A 5,362-nucleotide genomic window follows, 5' to 3' on the forward strand; every position below is an offset into this window, starting at 1 on the left:
GCACGAAATTCAAAACAAACAGGTTAAATTAGTGGTTTACATCAAGGTTATTGAAGGTTGTTTTTTATGCAGGTTAAATTAATGGCTTACATTAAGGTTATTGAAGGTTGTTATTTTTTTACGCAGGTTAAATTAGTGGTTTACATAAAGGTTATTGAAGGTTGTTATTTTTTTTACGCAGGTTGAATTAGTGGTTTACATTAAGGTTATTGAAGGTATTGTTTTTTTGTCCAAATCGTAAAAATACCGATTATTAATCGTATTTTATAAGGACGATGTTTCAAGTTCCTTTGGAACTACTTTCTCCATTGTCCATCGGGCTCATTATAAGAGTTATAATTAGTTGACATCCCAGTTTACTTCCGCGAAGAACGATGTCAGTCTCAGACCACGTAGTTAGACAAACTTTTTACGGACTTGGCAGTGTGCATCGACGTCAACTTCCAAGACTAAGCTTAAGAGACAAATTCCTATCGCAGTTGTATCGTGGTCCGTGATAAATTTGTGGTTAGGTTAGATTGCTGGGATTCTAGGTTCTTTTGTTATCCTTCTTCTCAAAACTTCTATTGATTTCAAAGTGTGGCTGGTTGGTGGTGAACCTTGATCAGCTTCAAATTGTTGTTTATTATTTGTTAATAAGGTATCAGGAGATATATTCAGATTCATCGCAATGAGATTTTCATTTTTTCGGGGGGATTAGAAAGTTATTTTTTCGTTACCATAGCCTCGGCTTTTTCACTTTGCTAATGAGAGTGTTGATTTGAGTGGCTTCGGAGCGCGTTTTGCTAGACTTTCTGCTGTGCGAGTTTTTCTGCTTTTATAGAGAATAATGGAGGTTGCGTTCTTGGAAACGCTTCGTCTTATGGCTCGACATCATTGAATGGTCGCGCTATACAAGTATCCTTTCTCGAAAAAAGGCTACGACAGTACATGAAACAAACAACTAGTTGTCATGTATTTCTTAATGAGATATATTCTGTTAATGACAATAAAAGAACACGATATCGTATGTGTTAGTTAGCGAAAAACCACAGTAAATGGAATAAACTGTCAGAAGTCTTTATATTGGTTTGTTCGTTTGTAGTTAAGCCCAAAACTACACAATGAGCTATCTGTGCTGTGCCCACTACGAGTATCGAAACCCGATTGTTAGCGGTGTATGTCCGCAGATATACTACTGAGCCACTGGGGGGGCTTTATGTTGGAGAAACTAGGTTGGACACATTACTGTGTCTTCTGCAATGTGAGACTGTTGAAACTAGTTTCTCCAACGTTAAGACTTTTGACAGGTTTTTCCATTTATTGTGGTTTTCATTGTACTTTATTACTTTTTTGATGTTACTTTCATTTACAGTACTAGTTAGACTGCTTGATATATATATATATATATATTATTAAATTTTTATTAGAGAAATGATTTTGCGTTGTTAGCTTAGTATAAGCATTCAGAACTAACCCAATTCTCTGAAGCTTGACAAATTCAGTTTGATATTATTGGGTTTACGGCCGAAAACATCGTTAGTAAAGATGGTACCCAACGAATGAAACAATGTATTGTAATGTTTGTAAGTAAGAACGTAATAACAGTATATTTAATTCGCTATGCTCATTACCAGGTTGATATTTGTGTTTGGTCTAAGTAATTAGCTTGCTCTGATCGGAAGATAGTATTAAATACAAATCCTTCTAGCGATAAGTCTATTACGGTGATATTGGACTATCGGATGATTTTGAATTCTTCATGAACCAAATATTTAGGTGATAAACATGACGCCCTTGGCATTAGGACTCACATCTGCAACGAGTCGGTTAACACTTTGTAAAATTGTAAGGAAATAAGAATACGAGCAAAAAACTACCTTTACGTCCAAAACTAATTTCAGCGTTACTAAAATAAATAACGTTCAACATTATAAAAAGTCTTATGACTCTAAAATATAGCTCTTAGATTGCAGCTGGTGTTCGTAAATAGATATTATTTGTAATTTTCTTAATAATTAAATTATTTTATTGAAATAGTAAGTGATTGGAAGAGATTTTAGTGGGTCTTTATTCATCCCAACAAAAAGTGCAACTCTTGTCATTTAATGAATTGGACAGACAGACAAACCATGAAAAGATAGAAGTTTTTCACTATTAATCTATTATCTCACAAATAGTCGTTTTAAAACTTCGTATAAAAGTTTTTATTTTTACCCAAATTTTAGATTAGCATAATATCCAATTCAAGAAATACCGCTTGATCGATAGCAACAAGCAAAATTTAAGACAGTGATCTTTCTGTATTTTCTGTTAAATGCAAAGCTACAGAATGGGCTATCTGTGCTCTGCCCGCCATGGCTATCAAAACTCGATATTTAGCATTATAAGGCCTCGGACTTATCGCTGAGCCACCGAGGGGCTAAGTATGAATTAATTTCAATTTTTAATGACTTCATTTATTTCTGTACTTGAGCTTTTCTAGAGGATAACCATCTGGCAACTTAGGATATATTGAAAGTGTTTCAAGGTATGTTGAAATAAGTACATTGAAGGACTACTTACATATTTGGAATGTTTCTATTAACGTCGGGAATGCATGGAACAACCCCTTTAGAGATGATGCTTGAAGATTATAATCGCCGAGACTTTAAAATTTGTATATAATTTTAGGGTCTATTTTTATATAAGTGATTTATGATGGAAGTTGAAATCGAATAGAGAGAGCAGAGATAGTGACGACTGGAAACAGCAATATGTGCTAAGGAAAGACGTCTATCTTTCTGCGGAGTAAGTTAGTAGCGGCCGGGACTGAAATGAGAGTTAATGCGCGTGCGCTCAAATACAGGGCTATTTTACAGCGTATCAATAGAAAAATTTGAGGATACTCGTCTGAAAAAAAGGCATAGATTTACAAAAATATTTGAGATTAGACAGTCCAAAATAATGAGTTACAAACTGAAAAATATTCTTAAACATTTTACGAATATAAAATGTTTGTTTCTGTTCAGGTATGTTTTCGCTTCACAGTATCCTTAAAGGTAATTATAACACGATAAATATATGCATATGTATATATTAACATTTTATGTGTTTCGTTTTTTATTTTAGAATAAATTAGTGTTTCAGAGGTAATCTTGTTCACGCGAAAAAAACCAAACTAAAACTTTAGAATTTTAAAAATACGAACAAAAATATAGATAAATAATAAATAAGTAATATAGATAAATAATAAATAAGTAATATAGATAAATAATAATTAAGTAATATAGATAAATAATAAATAAGTAATATAGATAAATAATAATTAAGTAATATAGATAAATAATAAATAAGTAATATAGATAAATAATAATTAAGTAATATAGAAAAATAATAATTAAGTAATATAGATAAATAATAAATAAGTAATGTAGATAAATAAGTAGACAGGTTTCGATTACAGGTGAGAAATGAAGATTTAGATCCAAGATTTTTTGTACCATTCCTTACAAATCGTCACGTGACGAGATTGAAGTGCGAGTTGTATTTAAACTCCCCTACCTTGGAAGAACAAAACTTGTCATCAAAAGAGGTAAAGGATATTTTTTTCGATTGCGATTTTTTGTTCCTCTTACTGGGGAACTGATACAAAGTTATTGCTAGTAATTACTCTGAGAATTATATTAATTTGAATAAATTAAATTGAATAATTAAATGTAGAAACTCAACCTAGGTTTTCATAGAAAACAATTAAGAACAACTTTTAGTAAAATTTGAGATTTTTGAGATATAATAACAATTTTTTTTCCACCGGTATCTATGATACAGCTTCAAATTAAAATGTAAAAAACCGGAGACATCAAAGCCATACAATCACAGCTAAGTGCTAGAAATTGCACTGACACAGCATTTGGATATTCATAATAGTTTAGCATTTGAAATGATATACAAATAGCAAGTACTGTTCCAGACGCACAGTTTTGATAACATCAAATGCTGTAGCTTTGATAGAATATGATGTGCAGTAAGGTTTATTGATGAATTGAGACTTTTGATAAAATTCAACAATAAAAACAACAACAACATTGTGCGCCACAAAGTGGAAATTTCCTGAAAATAGTGAAGATTTATAGGCTTAGTTCAATAATTTTTCTCGTTATTTGACAATTGCTATATTTGTATTTATTTATATTATTTTATAAATTATTTTAAATCTATGAAACTAGCTTGAAGAAGTATAATAATCAGAAGCAAATATTGTTCAGAATTGTACGCTTTCTACATACGAAGACTTTTAATTGGCTCTGTTTTTATTCACCTTTGATTTCTAATTTCATATTGAATTAAAAATGTACAAAATAAAATTTCAAATCTAAAGTTTGCGCGTCAGTGACCCGAAAAGAACAACTATTTACTGAGAACAAGTTTAGAAATATATTCCGAAGATTCGCACTGTATCTTTAAATTTTAAAATTTTAAACTTTAAATAGGTCGTTTGCATTAGTTTTAATTTTCATTAGTCTTAATGGCTTTGTAAACTTTGTGCATTAAAAGCTGTGGAAAACCAGAAGCTCGAGGTTTGTTCTTTTAAAATGCTGAGGGATTAATCAATAAAGGAAAGCATGATTCTTTTTCTTTTGTTCTGGCGATCATAAGCATGAGACACGACTTTCAATTTGTACAATATCTACATTTCCAGTCTAGCCGACGCCTATCTGTTCACTGTTTTATGGGGGTACTAGCTGACATATACGTTCAAGGCATGGGGAGGACATATGTGAGGCCAGATCCGAATAACTACTCTATGTTAATCCTCTTAAGGATACATTCCGAATTTGGTGCTAATCAGTACAGCGATTCGCCAGATATACAGCTTTACTAAAATAAATAACGTTCAACATTATAAAAAGTCTTATGACTCTAAAATATAGCTCTTAGATTGCAGCTGGTGTTCGTAAATAGATATTATTTGTAATTTTCTTAATAATTAAATTGTTTTATTGAAATAGTAAGTGATTGGAAGAGATTTTAGTGGGTCTTTATTCATCCCAACAAAAAGTGCAACTCTTGTCATTTAATGAATTGAACAGACAGACAAACCATGAAAAGATAGAAGTTTGTCACTCGCTTTTCAAGAGGCAAAATGTTATACATAATTAAATCTATTATCTCACAAATAGTCGTTTTAAAACTTCGTATAAAAGTTTTTATTTTTACCCAAATTTTAGATTAGCATAATATCCAATTCAAGAAATACCGCTTGATCGATAGCAACAAGCAAAATTTAAGACTGTGATCTTTCTGTATTTTCTGTTAAATGAGGCTAATTCTTCCATGCCATTAAGGAATGTAAATTTCAACACTATGGTAATGTTTCACTGATCCCTGTTGACAGTTGAAT

The 5,362-nt window shown here is 31.5% G+C and overlaps 1 protein-coding gene across 2 annotated transcripts in view; it reads right to left on the minus strand.

The window, feature by feature from the left end:
* Positions 1–5,362, minus strand: part of LOC106460887 (cholecystokinin receptor-like) — a 48,720-nt gene that overhangs the window by 35,086 nt on the left and 8,272 nt on the right. The window contains exon 1 of one of the 2 annotated variants that reach the window (XM_022388196.1): positions 2,545–2,581. The exons of the other annotated variant lie outside the window; for it this stretch is intronic. The gene's annotated coding sequence lies outside the window, so the exon portion shown is untranslated. Of the gene's footprint in view, positions 1–2,544; positions 2,582–5,362 lie in introns of those variants that run through there. 2 annotated transcript variants of the gene reach the window in all.

This window comes from Limulus polyphemus, unplaced genomic scaffold (assembly GCF_000517525.1).
Source record: "Limulus polyphemus unplaced genomic scaffold, Limulus_polyphemus-2.1.2 Scaffold36, whole genome shotgun sequence".
NCBI lineage: Eukaryota > Metazoa > Arthropoda > Merostomata > Xiphosura > Limulidae > Limulus > Limulus polyphemus.